A 20,942-nucleotide genomic window follows, 5' to 3' on the forward strand; every position below is an offset into this window, starting at 1 on the left:
ACACTGTAGTAGAGTAGCACTCTGACCATCTGGCCCAGGACACATCAGGGAAGAGTCACTCAGGGTCAGGGTGATGTTCTGAGAAGCACTGTCTTTGAAGAATAAATCCTTAATGGACAGGGTGACAGCCATGGCAGGAAGTCACTCGAATAGTAGCAAAAGGGATCAAAGAACATGGCTTCAGGGGACCTCATTGCATCCCCAGCGTTCCAGCATTGGTTTTTCTAATAATTGACATTCTTGCCCACATTAGTGCTTAAGGACATTATCCATTCACTTCAGTTTCCATTTCAAACTACAAATTGTGTGCCTTTGGATCACTCACTGGAGTTTCTGGAGATCCAAATTATAACACTTAGGTCTTCCCCATTCCTGAGGTTTAAAGTAAGGCAAATACATACCAAAAAGTCGCAGCTTTAGATGGTGTTTCACCTCTAACGCTGGTCGGCAGTATCCAGTCATATTAAGTCATTTGGTCTTGTTTTCTCACCTGTGAAAGGAAAGTAGGGTTTATTGACATAGGTCCTCAGGTTTGGGGAAGTCAAAATTATTACAAAGCATTCAGAGTGAAATGGGAAGACAACCCCATTGCATCCCAAAGATTTTCAGGTGTAATGACAAGGATAATGGCTGTCTCCTTTAATCTCCTTGCGCAGTAATTTATGAAAAGTATAATTTATAAAGGGCTACAGGAGTGTGAATAGCAGAGGTGTCTGTTGCCAATGCTGTCTAGATACCATCGACTGAAGAATTTGGAACTGCAATATTTTAGAAAGAAGCGACTAGACTATTCCATCTTACTACTAAGAGTACCAGGAATACCATCTGCTTTCTATCCCCCATTCACTTTCTCAGAGAATTGTCCTCACTAGAAACAACAACGCACTTCCTAGTACCAGAAATCTGCCCTAACACTTCATTCTATTTTCCCCAAATGGGAATAATCTCTGAGCCCCCACCTCTTTCCCCACAGCTCTTGGAAGCCCCTCACCATAGATGGGGAGCAAAGGCCAAGGCCCCCATCCTCCTCACATAGGTCTGGCTCGTGCCAGGGCCATTGGAACTGTCTATAATAATGATCAGGGACAGAAACCAAGTCTGAGGACAAGGAAACAAATCAACCAACCAGTGATTATTCTCCCAAATGAATTCCTGAATTTAGTTTTCCATTTCCAAAGGCTTTACTGGCCATAGAACAGAGAGGCTGATTTTTTTTTTTTTTTTTTTTCATTCTCTCCTATGAGGGAACTTAACGATCAGGACCCAAGTTGTGGTCTGGGGGAACAGAGTAGGTGGTGAAAAGAGCATTCTTAGCAGAATGAGGATTATCTTTGATCTGCTCCCATGGCCCACCCTCCAGATGACCCCACTTTTTGTAAACACTGGTCACAGTCCCTTCACAGAGCCAGCTTTGGGGACTGTTAGATCTCTTGTGGTAACACTGGAATTTTGTTGCCATAAAACTTGGAGGGAGTGAGTCTTCTGAGAGTCTGAAGGTCTCATTAGAACTCAGTGGATCTAAAACAACCTCTATTGAGAATGTAGCTTATCTGAGCTTGGCTCCCAAACATGTTCAGAAGCCTATATTCAGAAATACTAGCTTTTTTGCTTGTTTTCCAAGGCACATTCAGTTTTCAACCTCTACATCTTCTGAGTTTCTAAAAAAGAAGATTGATCCCCTTCCCCCCGCCCCCAGGCACACACTGGAGAAAGAGATGGAGAGTTTCCTGGAGCTAGTGGGTGGTGTAAGAGATGAGCTACTGAGGCAGGAGCCAGAGACTGTGTGTGTGGCTGGTAGGAACCAGCCATCTATTGTCCCAGGGTCAGATGTGAACAGGAATTGTTCCCTTTTTCCGCTTGCAAGTTTTTTCAAGGGTCACTTACATTATAAGCCTGCTCATTTATCAAAGAAAATAACATTTGTTATGGGGGTGGGAAGCCTACAGTCTTCTGGCAATGCATAACAAAGGAGACCAAAAAATGAATGCACTGGAAAAGCCTGTTAGGTCCAGCATCTTAATTTTTGCAGACAGAACTCTGAGGCACAGAGAGGGAAGGTGACTTGCCTAAGGACTCACAAGTGGAAAGCAAGATTAGATCATAGGTTGTTTCTCTTCTGGCTGCCATGCCCTGTCCCTTCTCAGAGCCCACTCTAGTGACCCCTAGTGGGTCACCCCAGTGGTTTCTGCCTCCATGTCTCCCCTTGGAAGTTTGCCCAGCTTCTCCATGGGGAATTGATAGTGGGGTTGCTACAGGAAATGTCTCAGGGCTGAGACTCATGAACCCCAAAGGAATTCATTCTTTCCTCTCAGTCATGAGGCACCACTGGACCCTGATCAAAGAGGCAAGAATCTAGATTAAACTATCTTGTACCAACCTCTACTAAAGCTAAATTCTAAGAGGCTCAGCAGGAAGGAAAGGAGAAGGATGGAGAGCGGATGGAAGGGAGAGGGAAGAATGGTAAGAGGAGGTGAGAAGATGGAGCGTAGAGAGGAGAAAAAGCAAAGGGAAGGAAGGGAAGGAAGGGATGAAAGGGGGATTACTACTAAATAAGAAATGGAATGGAGTGTAGTGCTTTTTGTTCTTGGTTCAGGAACTCCAAAGCTGAACATCACATGAAATCTACTGTATGCTCTGAGGAGCAGAAACAGACCCTGGTTCATTGCATCGAGGGATCCCATCTGCATCCTGAGCAGTCAGGAAGGCCAAGTTCTTGCTATATGAGTGCTAAGAGGAGGGTGGAGGGAGTGCCCTCGTCTCCCAACCTTTGACAGACTCCTCTCTGGACACTCCATTGATTCTACTGAGGGTGCTTCCCAATCCTGATCCAAACCCAGTCAGGTTTGGACGTGGACAAAATGGTGAAGCCATGGATTTTCTTCAGCAACTCTTCAGCCAGCAGCTCGACCAGGAAGCCTCCGGGCTCTTAAATAGAAGTGTATGTTAATACCCTTTGTACAGCCAGAAGCTGCCCCCAGCTTTGCTTTGCTGATGTCTGTGAGTGTCTTTGATCTCCAAATGGCTTCCAGATCTTATGTGAGTGCTGTGAGTGGCAGCATTCAACCAGAAAGGCCTGTGGCCACATGAACAGAAATAGCTCTAGAGACTCAAAAGCTGCTGTTCTCCCTGATTCTGACCACTGTTCACCCTTTGGCTCTAGAATAGGCAATGCTAGTGGGCAGAGATGCCAGCTTGAGTCCCCAACCACCTCCGGATTCTGACACATCTGTGGGTACTGGACAGACTCCATGGCAGGACCAACCATGGATCTATTTGCTTGAGGGTCTGAGAGGACCCCTGGGAAAGCAGACAGATGTGCTTTACCAGAAACAAAGCCCCAGTGTCCAGAGGGACTGGGGTTTATGAGTATAGCGTCATGTCTATAATTTGGATGCTTTCCCTCTGAAGAGGGATTTGACGAGTAGTAAAACAAAACAAAACTGAAAGGTCTGTTTATACTAAAAATTGCTCTGGTAAGCCTCTGACAAACTATAAAGCACATGGGAGGGAGGCATTCCTCTCACAGTAAGAACACACATGGAAAGGCTGTATTCAAGATCCTAATATAAAGGCCCTAAATACTGGTCCTAAAATTAAAGTCTAATATTTTGTGCTGCCTTAACATCTGGCAAAACTGGAAGTAGTTGCTGCTGAAGCATTTGGGTCTAAGGCCTATTTGGGATTTATTTTCTTGGGTCTTTTCAAAGTTCCTAATAGTTCCAAGGTCTGGAGTGATACTCTATATATCATTAACTAGATATTCCATTTAATTATTCATTAAAAAAAAAAAAAAAGAAAGAAAGAAACTGTCCTTAGAAAAAAAACTTCTCGGGGCACCTGGGTGGCTCAGTTGGTTAAGCCTCTGCCTTCGGCTCAGGTCATGATTCTAGGGTCCTGGGATCGAGCCCCGCATGGGGCTCTCTGCTCAGTGGGGAGCCTGCTTCCCTTCCTCTCTCTCTGCCTAACTCTCTGCCTACTTGTGATCTCGGTCTGTCAAATAAATAAATAAAATCTTTAAAAAAAAAAAAAAGGAAAGAAAAAAAACTTCTCTCAGGCATATGAGATTTGGAACACAAAAATTAATGAAAATAATTTATAAAATTCTTAATAAGTCTCTAGATACTATTTATAACTACTAGCGGCAGGAAGAAGGTTCACTTCAGAAGAACGGGCCACAGGTCAATTGCCAAATGAGACTTATGCACCTATAAAGTTAAGACACAGTTCCATCCTAAAGTAATGGTATTTTTTTAACCCAATTATTCTTTTCTTTTTAAGATTTTATTTATTTATTCAAGAAAGAAAGTGAGAGAGAGAGAGAGTGAGTGAGCACACAGGCAGTGGGAGGGGCAGAGAGAGAAGCAGACTCCACACTGAGCAGCGGGAAGCTGGGCATGGGGCTCGATCCTGGGACTCCTGGATTGTAACATGAGTGGAAGGCAGACGGTCAACCAACTGAGCCACCCAGGTGCCCCTAAACGCAATTATTTTTAAAATAATGTTTTTAAAGTCTGGTAAGCTGAATTAAAAACAATCATAATTTTTAAAATAAAATGATTTACAAAAATGAAATAATAAAAAATTAAATAAAACATTTTTGCTGGTACAAGTACTACCCAACTATTAAAAAAAAGACACCTAAGCAGGAAAATAAACAAGAAAAAATAAAAATGATCAACAAACATGAAAAAAAATCAACCTCATTAGGAATCAAATATAAAGTGAATTTATTTTTTTAAGTTTTTATTTATTTAGGGGTGCCTGGGGGGCTCAGTGGGTTAAGCCTCTGCCTTCGGCTCAGGCCATGATCTCAGGGTCCTGGGATGGAGCCCCACATCAGGCTCTCTGCTCCACAGGGAGCCTGCTTCCCCCTCTCTCTCTGCCTGCCTCTCTGCCTACTTGTGATCTTGGTCTGTCAAATAAGTAAATAAAATTTTTTTTAAAAAGACTCCCTGCTGAGCAGGGAACCAGGTATGGGACTCCATTCCAGGGGCCTGAGATCATGACCTGAGCCAAAGGCAGCCACTTAACCGGCTGAGCCATTCAGGCACCCCTGTAAAGTGAATTGAATTAAAACACCATTTACCTACTAGTAAATTGGCAAAGTTTACAAAGCTACAAAGAGACCAGTGTTTGGAAATAAAAACTCAGAGATGAGTAAGTTCTGGATGATAAGTAAGTTTTTTAGGGTTTTGGCCATGGTCATTGGTGGCTGAATTGAGGCCTTCAAGGAACTTAAAATCTAGGGTAGCACTTGTCACATTTCTCCACCAAGAATCCTTTAAAGATAAAGCATAAAAAATGCACAGCCGAGGGGGCTGGATGAATAGTCATAAGCAACCTGTCTCTGTTTTGTGTTTAAAATCTCCATATACTTATAGGGCATGTAGGTGGCTCAGTGGGTTAAGCCTCTGCCTTCGGCTCAGGTCATGATTTCAGGGTCCTGGGATCAAGCCCTGCATCGGGCTCTCTGCTCGGCGGGGAGCCTGCTTCCCCCTCTCTCTGCCTGCTGCTCTGCCTACTTGTGATTTCTCTTTCTGTCAAATAAATAAATAAAATCTTTAAAAAAAATCTCCATATACATTCTACTTCGTACTCCACCTGTACTTATTTCAAAATAAGTATAAAATCTTCAAATAATAATTGGCTCTCTATATATGTTTTGTTTTTTCCCCCCAGCTGCTTTATGTACCACCCTTGATGTACCACTGAGTGCCCTAGGGAAACATTCAAATAAGGGGCTAGGATACTGGGACATCGGAAGATGACAGGACATGAGGTAGAGAGAAAGAGAAGGAGGCAGACACCAAACTCAGTGAACGACAGGAAATGGCCAGAACGTTAGTATTTGGAGGCACAGATCAAAGACAAGTAATGGTGACACTGGGTGGCATGAGGAACATGAATTGTTAGCTAAAAACTTCAGACTCCGCCCGACATGCTCCTTTCTCACCTGAAGGCACAAATGAAAACAGACAGTCGCCAATACTGGGAACTGATGCCTTTAAGGGGAATCAGGGATCACTTGAGTTGGAGGTTGAAAAATGTTCAGGTAAGATGTGGTTAATGGAGGAATATGAAATGCGGGCTTCATTGCAAACAATAAATACATTATTTCTGAGCTGTGTTTAAAGCCACATTTCATGACAGCTCATTAGACCAGCTAAGGTCAAAATTACTTATCTTAATAAAAAGCTGATCTTGGAGTAAGACTGACATCTCTTTGTGTTTGAGTGGGAAAAGGACAAGGGTCTGTCGAAAAGGTTGAAAGAAATCTCTTAGGAAGACTAAGAAAGTAATCAGGGAGTTTCTCCAGCATACAAGGAGATGGAAAATCCTAATTCTAAACTCCAAGCCAGACAACATGACTGTGATCATTTTAGACTGGAATGTTTTTGAAATCAGGTAAAATCAAATACCCACTTTGGTCATAAAACATCCCCAAAGAGCACCAGAAGCTTTTATATATATTCAACTTCCTAGATTACCATTCAACATAAACTAGTTGTCTTGATCCTTCCCTAGTATTTTGAACCCCTACATTAATTGCCTTTTTGGAGGAATCTCAAACTTATAATGCCCAAAATATATCTGAACATTCTGCTAAGAACTTGATCTCCCAATACTTTAACACACACACACACACACACACACATAACACACACACATACACACACTGTTCTATGGGTTCTGTTTCTCTGGAGAACCCTAATACTTGGGGTGACAAGTATCCCATTTGCTTCTCAATCTCTAAGGATGGTTAAGGATCAAGGGTAAAGATATTCATTTAGCCCCCTATTCTGACAGAGTAGATGGTAAAAATCAAATAAATGAAAACCCAGGCTCCTTTGGGCAGATTCTTTTGATTCCATATCTTAGAATGCATTCTTGGTCTTCTTTAGAAGTCTTTTTTTTTTTTTTTTAAGATTTATTTATTTGAGAGAGAGAGAGAGAGACTGAGACAGAGAGAGAGAACAAGTGGGAGGGGCAGAGGGAGAGGGAGAGAGAACCTCAAGCAGACTCTGGCCTGGGCGTGGAGCCTGGCACAGAGCTCGATCCCATGACCCAGAGATTACAACCTGAGCCTGATGCTTAACCAACTGTGCCACCAGGCCCTCTGTGCCCTCTTTTGAAATCTTTTAAGTTGCATTTCTTTCTTGGTACCCCCCTATTGCTGCTGAGTGAACAAAGCGTAGGGATTACCATTCCCTGTTCAAGAGGGCAACAGAGTGAGGCTCAGGGGATGGGGATTCACTTAGATCCAGGTTATTAAAGCAAAAACACTCTCACAGCTTAGTTTATGTACATAAGAGTATGTATACGCAAAGGCAATATAACACCCTTAAGGCACCAGTCAAAAATAAGATAGCCCAGATATCATTGTTTTATACCATTGGAAAAAATGTAACATAACTCGAGTCCTTTTTTTGCTGATTAACTTGACTCTTTTGGTATTACCAATACATGAATTTGTGTCATATTAAACTATCAGTGAGTTAGCTGACAAAAATAACTGACATGTGCTGGATTGAGGAATACACCAGTGCTCCTGAGGTGAACCAAGAGAGCAAACAGGAAACAATCTTTGAACAGCAGGAGGAAGCACCAAAGGTAGGTAGGTGAATCTGGAATTTCCCTAGAAAGGGGCCCGCCTAATCCTTTTGTCTTAGGAGAAATGTCACATTGCCATCAGTGCCTGGGAGGAAACGGAAGCCACAGCTGAGAGAGGTGACAAGGGAAAGAACTGCCATTTGTTGAGTGTCATCTTTGTCCCAGACACTTTATATATACGGTTTTGATTTTCAGAACCACTTGAGTGTTCATAAAATATTACTTCTATTTTTCCAGATGGGGATGTAGACACAGGAAGGTAAAGACTCTTTTCTAAGATCACATAGTTAGTCAGTGTCATATGTGGGACTCAAAACACCTCAATTCCATCCTTCTTTACTTGTCTTAATTTTGGAAGGGGAATTTAATGGGTCCAACCAGCCTGTGAGGGTATCTCAGGAAGGAAGCCACCATGAAGGGGTCTTTTTTTTTTTTTTTAGATTTTATTTATTTATTTGACAGACAGAGACCACAAGTAAGCAGAGAGGCGGGGGGGGGGGGGGGGTGGAGCAAGCTCCCTGCTGAGCAGGGAACCCGATGCAGGGCTCGATCCCAGAACCCTGAGATCATGACCTGAGCTGAAGGCAGAGGCTTAACCCACTGAGCCAACCAGGCGCCCCCCATGTAGGGGTCTTTTATTTGAAGCTATAGTTAACAGTGATACCAAGAGGGCAGAAAAAAATGAAAAATAAAGTAGAAGCAAAAGTTAGGTAAGGGGAATAGGGCAGGTCTCCAAATCTGAGAAGGGTCAGAAGTGGAGATAGAAGCCAGATTAAACATGTGAGTTGAAGAAGTGAACTGAGAAATAAAAGACCATGGACTAAGGGAGGGAACAGGAGGGTGTTCTTGGATGAATATTTGTAAAGATCCTTTAACCACATCTGGTTTTCATATGACCCCCTTCCCCATCCCCCAGCATGATGTGTAGCCAAATCTGCCATGTTCTAAGTTCCAGGGGTGGGTTCTTTTATTTGATTATGTACTTATTTCATTAAATTCCTACCCCCTTCAGGGTCTTGCAAAGATATAAGTTCTCAGGAGGGGGGTTCTAAGGGACTTTATCACTTAGCTACCAGCTTATCTAACAGTATACAGGATAAGATATCGAACAGTAACTATTCAGCTATAAATACCAGCTTCCTGTGTTTGGAAAAGGTAAGGAAATTGTTCATTCATTCTACAAATATTTGTGGAGGATGCAAAAATGGAAAAGGACCATCGTGGGAGTTCAGATGAAATGCTGAGGTAGTTCAGGAGAGGAAGGTGGCATTTAAGCCTGGACTAAAACCCACCCTAGCTCTTGTGTGTGTGTTTTCAATTCCTTCTTATAGCTCTGACATTTGAACTGCTCATACTATATTACAATTATCCAGTTACTTGTCTGCCTCCCTCAAGTAAACCAAAATCTTCCAAAGGGCAAAGACTGAACTTGCCTTATCTTTGATAACCCACAGCTAAAAAGTAGCAGTCATTTAATAAATACTTATTCTTTTAATTGATTTCACATTAATAATCGGACCCAGAGTTTGCAAATCATGACTCCAATTAGAAAACCCAGCCCTACGATCTCCAATCCATGGTTTCAGACCTACATAAAAAGATACGTTTTTTGAGAGAGTTCATGTCACCTTTTTTTTAAAAAAAAGATTTATTTATATATTTATTTAAGAGTGAGAATGTGTGGGAGCAGGGAGGGGATCGAGGTAGGGGGAGATAGAGAGTCCCAAGCAGATTCCCTGCTGAGTGCAGAGCCTGACTTAGGGCTCAATCCCTTGACCCTAAGATCATGACCTGCCAAAATCAACAGCTGGATGCTTAACCAACTGAACCACCCAGGTGCCTATATGTTACCTTTTTGAGCAGAGTTTACACCAGGGTTTTCTTGAAATTCCTACAGAATTGAAAATAGTGCCACACACATGGGGGGGGGGGAAGCATTTGCTAAGAACAATTGAATGAATAGACTTACAGCAAAACATAAATTAACAGGACTTCAGAAAAGAGTTTCCTCATACTGCCATTTTTTTCATCATCTTCTAATCCCTAACACAGAAAACAGAGGACTTGTGGACTGTGTCTACATCAGGCTTCACATTAACTTTATTTGACAAAGATGCAAGTAATGCATGGACCATCTGTATATGAGAAACAGATGTCTCATTTGCATCTGAATTTTTCCAGTAGAAATGAACCTTGAAGGCTTGAGAATGCACTAAATTTATCTTAATTGACAGATGGACTTAGAATGTTGAGACAAATAATTTTCCAGGCATCCAATGCAAAGGTCAGTATGTTCACTTGAAGGAGTATAAATAACAATGGAGAAGGGTTAGGCAGTGAAGGCTAAAACTGGAAAAATCTGGAGGACAGGGAAGCTGGAAAGACTTAGATATCAGAAAAACAGATAAGCATCCAATTTCAATTAGTATTGCTTGAGACCATCTTATGTACTAGTTGTTGAAAAAGCAACTGCTGCATTCATTACCTCATTTACTCTTCACAATAGCATACGGGGAAACTAATGCAACCCCATTCTGTCAATAAAGAAATGGAAGCTTGACGTGGCCAAGCTAACTTGACCATGCACCCATGAAAGAGAACTTCAACTATCTCCATTTTGACCTCAAACCTTCTAATTGATTAAATTCTTCTTTTCAGCTTATCTGTTATCTCAGGCAAAAGACCCTGCTGGAAAAGCATCCGTGATGGGAACTGAAACCACCCCCTTGAGCACTAAGGCTGCCCTGAGCCAGCAAGACCCTATGTGACTGACCCCCAAGACAATGACCACCCTTTTACTGCCCACCTGCATATACCCAATGACCTTTGTCCTACATTTTCCTTTTATTAACTTGGAAGTATTTTGAGCTCTTTTGGAGGCAGTCTTTGAGATGCTAATCCTCTGTTTTCCCATTATTGGCCTCACTGAAATAAATTCCTTTCTTGTTTTACCATCACTCAATTCTCTGCCTTTTTGGATTCTGTCAGTGGCAAGTGGCTGAATCTGGTCTGTTTGGGATCCTTGGAGCCAGATGCTTTTGCATCCCTGCGCCCTGACTATACCCACAGCTAGCAAATTTCTGCATCAAGATTCATATCTAGGTCTGTGGCTTCCTGACTGATGGTCTAAAGCAGACACAGCAGGCAGGAGCAGGCTGGGTCCCTGGTGCCAATAGCAAGACTCCAGGGTCAGTCAACAAGACCAGTCACTGGCTGGAAGCCCCAAGTGGAGCTTGTTAAAGGGCCGGCTGATGATAGCCGTCTAGGACTCACAGATACTAAGTCTTTGAGGCTATTAGGTAAACCCTAAACACAGAACACTAGCAGTGCAGAGATGCTACTATCCTAGTAAAGCATTCATGTAGGTTTACCCTCTGGAGTCCTGGTCATTGGTTCAGTAGAAATGGTGAGTCTAGAAGTACAGAATTTGATCTGAAAGTAAAGAGGAGTCAGCCCTCTAGGAAAACTCACATGAGCTGTTCTATCCTGCTGCGCTGGCAAATTTATAATGCAGCACACACTTTTGCTGGCTCAAAATGAGCCTGTGCTCCTTTGAACAGAAAGAGTTAACACTCTGGGAATGAGGTGGGAAGCTGAGTTGGTTAGGCTGTTAGAGAAACAGCATGCAGCTCACTGAAATGAAGAAGTTGCCTGTGGGTCGCTGCTGTTCAGCACTGGGACTAGGAAACGGTTTATTGTACGATATTCCTTAAGCATTTTCTTTGAAGGAAGTGTGTTATAAATGTGTCAAATGACATGATTGGTCTCTGGGGAGAGGAGATGTGTTTTGCTCGAACTGCGAACTGCATTACTTGAAAAATTGAGGAACTGAAGGTAAGTTTTGTTTTGTTTTTAAGATTTTATTTATTTATTCATGAGAGACAGAGAAAGAGAGGCAGAGGGAAAAGCAGGCTCCCCGCTGAGCAGTTAGCCCGATGCGGGACTTGATCCCAGGACCTGGGACCATGACCTGAGCGGAGGGCAAATGCCTGAGCCACCCAGGCACCCCTGTAGGCAAGTTTCTACTCTAATCACATGGACCTAGAGCCGTTCTGATTTTTACTCCAAGAAGGATATAAGAGAATATTATTTCCCTGGATTTGTGTTGTTCTCTTTATGTCTCAAAGCACATTCATACATGTCCTTATCCTTGTTCACTCTTGTTACTTGGCAAAGGCAAAATATGATTATTCTTCCTCCCCCTTCTTTGTAGATAAAAAACAATGGCTTTTTGAGGCACCTGTCAGTCACTAGACATCTGCTTTTGGCTCGGGTCATGATCCTGGTGTCCTGGGATTGAGCCCCACATCGAGCCCCACATTAAGCCCCACATGAGTTCCACGTGAGCCCGACATCGGGCCTCCTGCTCAGGGGAAAACCTGCTTCTCCCTCTCCCACTCCCTCTACTCGTGCTCCTGCGCTCACACTCTCTAAATAAAATCTTTTTCTAAAAATTGTTTTGTTGTTTTGTTTTGTTTTAAAGAACAGAGAGGAAAATGACTTCCCAACAGAACCAACAGGCGGTTGTGGCTGCTCATACCTACAGATCACTTCACACTCAGTGCCAAGCTTTGTGCTAAGCAGTTGATCAATATTACCTCATTTAATTGTCATCTCAGTTCTACAGTATTGGTCCTCCTATTGGTCTCCATTTGGAAAAGTGAAAAACCAGAGGCTTCCAAAAGTGAAAGGCCCATAAGTAGGAAATAACAGAGCTGGGATGTGAAAACCCACAGATCCACACTCTAAATCTCTGTGCTCTACTTCCCCTCTTTCCCTTGCCCCGATGAGGCAGGTGCTATGACCTTTCCTGTTTTACTCCTGAGAAAGCTGAAACACATAAAGATTAATAATTTGGTCAAGGTAACACAGTGAGTAAATGTTGAAGCCTGGCAACAAAGAGTTGCTGTTCTGAAGGATTGTTCTGGAGCTGCCAATAAAACACCAAGAATATTAATTAAGCAGGTTGGTAAAATGCACACGTTGTACCCAGACCGGAAGTTCCTCCTAGGAAATGACTAAAGAAGAACAGGATAACAACAGGCAGGGAATGGGGACCAGTGTGTCCCTTTATTATTTTTTTTTTAAAGATTTTATTTATTTATTTGACAGAGAGAGAGAGAGAGATCACAAGCAGCCAGAGAAGCAGGCAGAGAGAGAGAAGAGAAGCAGGCTCCCTGCTGAGCAGAGAGCCCGATGCGGGGCTCGATTCCAGGACCCTGAGATCATGACCTGAGCCGAAGGCAGAGGCTCAACCCACTGAGCCACCCAGGTGCCCCCAGTGTGTCCCTTTATAAAGGCCACCAGAAATCCCTCTGTGGCCTAAGAGGATGGAGCAACAAATTAACGTACAACAGTTAAAAGAAATAATTGTCAGAAGCATGTCATGACCTGAGAGAATTTGAAAGGAAAGAAGGAGAGAGTGTAGCTATTGGGTGTCTGGAACACACATTCACAGGCACTCTATTAGAACCACCCAGAACAAGTGCTCATCCAGTTATGACAGTCATTTCCAAGAAACCCATCCCCCATCCCTCAAAGGTATGGGTGTAATGTTTTCTCTTTTAAACTTGAGTGGCCCAAGAAAGCAGCTGGCAGTCTTCCCGGGAACATGTCTTATTCCCTCCAGCTACATCATCCACACTGGAAGAGATGCAGAACTCTGAGCGGAGGACCCCAGCCCAGGTCACAAGCGAAGCCTCACAGATTAGGGAAACGTATCACTTGCTGACAATGTGCTGAGCTCACACTAATGCACATGTTTCCTCTTTGCTCTCCTCCTGCAAGGCTCTATTTCTCCTGGGGGAGCATGACATCTTCACTCTCACAAAACATCCTGAGCAAGAGGGAGCCCAGGCTACAGTCCTTTAACTGCCATGTATTTAAAGCTGACTGCTGATTTATTGGAATAAGAAGTATAGTTCTTTCCCCCCTGAACCAATGATGCCAAGGTTTTCTATAACTTGAAATCATGTTATCATTTAACCAACCAACTAAAAAAAAAAAAAAAAAAAAAAAGCTTATTTGTCTCCTGATTTATGCCTGATGACCCTCTTGGGATCATTTAAAGATAGGTAGGAAAGATACACTTTTACGTGTGCTCTAAGTCTGAACTCAGCAATACCAAAAAATGAAATGGCAGAAAAATGGCAACAATGCCATCCTATTTTGCCGATATTTGGCTATATTACTTGAACCAAATGGATGAGACAGAGTCCAGTGAAGAAAGAGTTCTGGCCATTGCATCCAAGCTACTCATCATCTGTGTAACCTGGACAAGTCACTGAACTTTTCTGAATCTGCACCCTACATCAATTGATCCTCACAGAAACCCTAGTAGATAGGACAGATAAGTAGTATTCCATTTTAGAAACAAGAAAAGGAGGCTCAAGGAGATTTCAATAATTTCCCTAAGTTCACACAGCTAGAGTGTGGTAGGAAGGAACACAAACCTGGCACTTTTAATTGACTGAGGCTTGTTCCCAGAACAATACACGTTTAATAGAAGGGCACAGGCTTGCACTAATACAGACTGTTACATCATTCTCAAACCCCCTTTTCTTTCCACCCCAATTCTCAGGACCTACTACTATTCTTCATGCATATTTGGCTCTCCACACACACACAGGTACTGAATTCATTCACTCGTTCATTCATTCAATCCCTCAATATTGATTGAATGCTATGTGCTAATATATTACAATGAAAAATACAGGCTCAATTGTTCCAAAAGGAACTTACAGAGGGAGAAGGAAGGAGGAGAGGGAAGAAGGACGAATTCAGAAGGAAGAAAAAAAAGAAGAGAGGGCGGGAGAAATGGAGGGAAGGAAAGGAAAGCAAACTGGTCATGGATAGATATCTTTTATTTTTTTAAATGTAGATAAAATACAAAGAGTTAGGTCCAGCCCAGGTCATTCTCCATAGCTGTCCCCAGAAAGTTCCTGGCGCCAACCTCAGAGTAATATTTTTATCAATACTACAATGATTTCCTAAAAGTAACTTACTGTAGGATTTCTGGTTTGCTGGGGAGGAAACATGAAGGTATGTCTGACCCAGCTACAGAAGGTCACATAATGGATGACAGTGAAGTCATGGGAAGCTAGCTAGCTTCATTTTCTGTTACTTCTCTTCATCTAGATGAGAGCAGTGTTTATTTAGGAATGTTGTCCCTGCCCTTGGCTTAGAAACAAGTCATAAATTTTACAATTCTCATGGAAGATTTCATTTCTTTGTGCCTTTTCTCTTTGACATAAACTCACAGACACCTTCTCTGAAAATCAGCCCTGAGCTATGCATCAATGTTTCCAAATACATTCCAGTTACATAAAGTTTAACAATAACTCTGAATAATAATTTTTTTTGGCATGGTCATTCCATCCAATAGCAAGGGAAGGGAAATAATGTTTCTGAACTCCTACCTATAGCAGGTTCTCTCCCCTCCTCTCTTTTTTTCACTGCTTTACCGTCAGTCCAGGACACAGCAAGCCTGAGTAGATGTTAAATGAATGTATGAACAAATGATATTAGAGCAATACTGTGACTCTGTTTATTTTACTTAGATTATCCAAATTAGGAACTAAGAAACTAGGAAACTCGTTTCCTACACTTCATGAAAATATTTATAAAATAATAAAATTGAGAATTGAGTTCTCCTTTATACAGAATGTGTTGTATTCTTATTTTTAAAAATTGTCCTGCTTTTTAGATTATAGACATTGGCAGTAGTTTATTTCTTGCAGGCATATTCATCATGGCATACTGGTAGACATTATGTGCCTAGTCTAATCATGGTCCTGTGGAACTTATACTCTATGGGGCAGGCAAATAATTCTAAGATCACACCAGGTAAGTTCTATAGAAGTGATGTCCCCAAGCAATGCAAGAAAGTTCTGTGACCAGGTCAGGGAAGTCAAGAAAGATTTCTCTGAAGAAGGGACAACTGAACTGAGATCTGCAGGATGATCATTGACTTAGGTTGAAATAAAGGGCATGCCAAGCCTCAGGGGCAGTCTTCCAAATCTCAGTTCCTTCTTACAAAAATAGCAAAGTATACAACTTCTAAGAATTTAGTGCTTGAATAGCAGAAATAACGTGTTAACCCAAACCATGTTACAGATAAATAACTCATGCTGTTAATACTTTCAACTAACAGTGTCTAAACCTAAAACAGGGGCCACAGACAGTCCTCTGCACTACCATATTTTCTACTGCATCCTTTGGGAAAAAATATATTTATTACTACTGGAAATTAGTTACTCTTAATAGAAATTGCATGAACAAATCCTTAAACAATTTTGATCAATAAAGGTCATAATGGCAAACCAACACCAAAGGATTTACGTGCTATAATCAATTTTGTTCTTTGATAAGCTTTGTAAGAAAGCATCTATAAGAAAGACATTTTTTAAAAGATCATTGGGTTCCAGGATCTTTCTGGGCTTGGCTCATTCTCCAAATCAGCATTTAATATCCTGGAGAATCAGAAACTTATTTCAGAGTTAGAAACCCTTTCCTCAGAAGAATACACATCAGATAGAAACTTGCATATAATCTCTCAGGATTAAATCTGGCATGAATTTCAGGTGTCCATTATATGGAGAGAAAGGACAGAAAACAAAACTGACAGGACATTCAAAGAAGAGGACAGACAGAATTATGCCCTCCCCCAACCCATATATTTCCATGTCCTAATCCCCAGAAAGTACAAATATCTTAGGTTGCACTGCAAAGGAAAATTAAGATTGCAGATGGAATTGAGGCTGCTAATCAGTTGATCTTGAGATAGAGATTATCCTGGACCCAAAGTCCTTTTACATGGAAGAGCGATACAGAAGAGTCTGTGTCAAAGTGATAGGATGTGAGAAAGTCTGAACCAAAGATTATAGCTTTGAAGATAGAAGGGGGCCACAAGCCAAGGAATGCAGGCAGCCTCTAGAAGATGGAAAAGAGAAGGAACCATTCTCCCCTAGAGCCCCTAGAAAGGAATGCATTCCTGCCGGCATCTTGATTTTAGCCCATTTGGGATTTCTGACCTCAAAACTAGGATTGGGACACCTCGGTGGCTCACTTGGTTAAGCAACTGCCTTCAGCTCAGATCATGATCCCAGGTTCTGGAACCCCTGTGTGAGGCTCCCTGCTCAGCAAGGAATTCTGCTCTCCCTCTCCTCTCACTCATGAGCTCTCACTCTCTTTCTCTCTCTCACTCATTCTCTGTCTTTCAAATAAATAAATAAAATCTTAAGAAAAAAAGAACTAGGATAATAAATTTGTGTTGTTTCAAGATACTAAGTTTGTGATAATTTGTTATACCACCAACAGAAACCCAGTACAACATATATTCCCTTTCCATTTCAATGTCACCCTTACCCTTCCTTATTACAGCAAGCTTGTCAAGCTCTTCTCCCACAGACCACTGAATTCTGGAGTAAGAAATCTGCTCTGATCGGGGTCTGAATGAAGCACCGCACTCCCAAGGAGGCCCCCAGACCCAGGGAGGGGTCTTTCCACTGACAATCAGCTCATGGTTTTCATGTCTAGAACTGTGCGCTATGTCGTTAATCAACTTTATAGCCTTCGGTGACACCAGCTTGTCCTTCTTTGTGCCACCTTTTTGTCTCAGACAAGTTCTGGAAAGAAGAAAGGCTCTTAGTTATCAGCAGATTATTTCTTGGCACAGTTTTTATCCATTCTTTTACAAGGATCATCGCCCTTCTTGTCACCTCCTGGCAGCTCTGGAATGTGTCTGTAGGGCAGAGCCTTTGTCGTGCCTGATCTCTTTCTTCATTGTGTTGAACTTGTCAACAGATAGGTTCTGTTGAATTCGATTTTCAACATTTAGACTCACAATTCTTCACCTTCCTCCCCTCTCTTTTTCTCTGTTATCATGCATATCTGTTCTGTTCTTCAAAGACTTCAGCATTTTTTTACGCACTTGAGAGCTTTCTTTTTACCACCAAAAAAATTCCTCACTTATGAGATCAAGAAAAGAGAGGACAGATGCCATGATTTTACGTTCTGCCTTTGGTATATTTACACTTCTTTTTCTTCCTGTTCCCATAAGAATTTTATGAGACTTCATAGACCTCTGCAAAACAGCCCCACTTTTGAGAAATTAAAATTAATCAGTGTGATCAGAGATTACAGAGGATTTCATTTTACATATCACAACTTTATTTGACCATAAACAATGAAAGTTCTACTGGCTGACTTGTCAGCAAGCAAATACAAATTAGTATTACTTGATCTTTTTTATTATGAGAAAATTAAAAGACGTCAGTGTCTAAGTATTTAAAAGTGTATCCAATTTTATTTTTTTATTTTGACATGCACTTGAAATGTACTCCCAGAAACAATTTTTTTGTTTGCATTGAGTTTTCCTAAATTGTCAAAGAATTTTTCATTTTTACATGTTTCATACATTTTAACTTTATACATATTAAATTTAATTTTCCTTTCCACATATCACCCTTTAACCTCTAAATAGTTTATATTCTAACCTGGGCATTATTCATATTCATACAATTCATATGCAAACAATTCTCCACCGTCAGCCATAAGTTTCTTTTCTCCTTTTTACCACCATCAGTCCCAGTGACTTCATGAGCAAAAATTTCCCTCTTTCTAAAAAATTATTTGTATTATTTTTTTTATCATCAACATCATTATTATTACTTTCAGCTTTTGAGGCATAGGAGGACTACAGATACTCTGTAATAGACTACATTCATCAATATTGACTTCTTGACCTTCTTTCTGAGCCAAAGTCCGAGATAATCCCAGGGTCCTGGGATCAAGTCACTGTCCTCATGGAGCTTCCAATCTAATTATGCAAAACCCAAATCCACCTCTTTCTAAGGAACAGGGACCAAGAAAAATGAAAATAAAATGCTTAGCCTATGGTGATCGGCACAAATTAATATTTACCATAATGACAATGATTATGGGCAAATAATGAAAAAAATGATTATTCTCTTGCTGTAGAGGTTATAGCTATAACCACAGGGAATTTAGATTATCAGCTCCAAGACGTTTTTTGGAATAGTGAGAAAGGTTTGTATACTTCAACTACTACCTCCAGGAAAGCTTAAGCCCCAGAATCAGATGGACAAGAATTCAAATCCTAACTCTACCCCTGGCTAGAGTGTGACTTTAGGAAGTTACTCATTTTTGGACTTTATTTGTTCTCATCTAAAAATTGTGTATAAGAGTTTTTGTCCCACAGGGTTTTTGTGAAGATTAAGCATGAAAATAATCACAGTGCAGTCAACAAAAAACTTAGGATCCAAAAAGTGCTCAATAAATATTAGCCAAAACAACATTATTATCATTTAATTCCAGATTAAATTTTGAAACTTCGATCTTCCAGGATGGGAAACATAACACAAATAATCATTAAAGAGGTAAGTGCTTTTATTTGTGTGTTTGTTCTACAGGAGTATGAGTTGAAAGCAATTTCAGTATTCTGAAAGATTAATTTGGAAGCATTGTTCAGAACAAACAGGAAAGAGTATAAGAGGCATGAGAACAGTAAGAAAGCCATTGACACCATAGGGACCTAAAGTTAAAAAGGTCTGTATTGATGAGCTCAATATCCTTTTACTCAAATTGGCTTAACTGTATTTAGTATTTCAGGGCATTCTCTGAATTCTTCTTTTCTCCTGGTTTCCCTGATTCCATGCCTTACTTCCACAGCCAGTCAAAGGCCAATAAAAATGAATTTTTATCTCAATTTCTATCTCAGTCTGTTCAGGGTACTATAGCAAACTACCATAGGCTTGATGCCTTAAAACTACAAAACTTTATTTTTCATAGTTCTGAAAGCTGGAAAGCCCAAGATAAGACACATTCAGTGTCTGGTAAGAACTTTCTTCCTGGCTCATAGAGGGTCATCTCCTCGCAGAAGGGCAAGAAAACTCTCTGGATATCTTTTTTAAGGGTACTAATTCCATTCACGAGGGTTCCCCCCTCATGACCTAACTGCCTCCCAAAGGCTCCATTTCCTATTATCTTCATATTGGGAATTAAGATTTGGGGGTGCACAGACATGCACTCTATATATAGTACTTTATTTTTATCAATTGTTCTGGCCCTTTTTACTGGTTTCTTCAAGTATTTTGTTCTTGCATTACTTGTGTGGTTCCTGTGTCTACTATTATCTAGTTAACAAGATACAGACCTTGGAGCCAAGACATTCTTCGGGGTAGAAACTGAAATCAAAGCAAAGCAAAATGTGCAACTAAATCATGCATACGAAGGGGCCAAACCAAGCAAGAGATTCCAGGTACTAGGAAAGAGGACAAGAATCTGAGAAACAAGAACTTTTTTCCCATGGTTGCATTGTCCATTTAACTGAACTAAGATCAGGGAGAGCAATGATTTGCAATAGGCATGGTCCTGAGCTTATACGCTATGGGGCAGGCAGACACCAGGTAAGTCCTATAGAAGTGATGTCCCCAAGCAATGCAAGGAAGATCTGACCAGGTCAGGGAAGTCAAGAAAGATTTCTCTGAAGAAGGGACAACTGAACTGAGATCTGCAGGATGATCATTGACTTAGGTTGAAATTAAGGGCATGCCAAGCCTCAGGGGCAGTCTTCCAAATCTCAGGTCCTTCTTACAAGGCCTGGTTGAAAGTATGGCTAAAGTTACCAAGGACCCTAAGATGCTCAACATTCTTTTTCAATTATTATTTTATTTATTTAAGAGAGCAAAGATAGCGAGAGAGAACGTGAGCAGGAAGGAGGGGGAGAAGCAGACTCCCCGCTGCTGAGCAGGGAGACTGATGCAGGACTTGATCCCAGGACCCTGGGATCATGAGCTGAGCTGAAGGCCGACACTCACCTGCCTGAGCCACCCAGGTGCCCAATGCTCAACAGTCTTATATTTGAACTCTTTTGGCTTTGTCTACTCTTCTTCCCGTGGACTTCTACTTTCTGAGTAGGTCAGAATTTCTCCTGTGCCCCTTCTGAATCTTGATGGCTTTGAGTACCAGGACAAGAAACCAGCCTCTATGCATCTAGATCCCACCGCAGCAGTGGCCTGTATGTCCAGATATTTTCTATACCTGGCTTAGCATTGCCTGGGAGAGACTATACACATTTTACCTTTGACTTCTTTCTTATATCCATTCCTCTTATCTCATGCTCCTCTCTTATAGTCCTACTTTGAGACTTGGCTTAGATCTGTACTTCCCCGTACCTCTTAGATATAGTCTCTTCTAGGACTCCCTTTACTTGTAAGCATACCCCGTAGTCTCTGGACTACCCATTCTAAAGAGTGGGCAACAAAGACAGAGGCAATTTGAGACAAATGGTCATTGAGATGCATAATCAC

At 41.4% G+C, this 20,942-nt stretch overlaps 1 long non-coding RNA gene across 1 annotated transcript in view; it reads right to left on the reverse strand.

Moving 5' to 3' along the window:
- Positions 1–20,942, reverse strand: part of LOC309851883 — a 111,323-nt gene that overhangs the window by 31,210 nt on the left and 59,171 nt on the right. Inside the window, exon 4 of the long non-coding RNA XR_014304979.1 lies at positions 402–490. This is a non-coding gene — a long non-coding RNA (uncharacterized lncRNA). The remainder of the gene's footprint in view (positions 1–401; positions 491–20,942) is intronic.

The sequence above is a fragment of the Mustela nivalis genome (genome assembly GCF_964662115.1).
Source record: "Mustela nivalis genome assembly, chromosome: 17".
Taxonomy (NCBI): Eukaryota; Metazoa; Chordata; class Mammalia; order Carnivora; family Mustelidae; genus Mustela; species Mustela nivalis.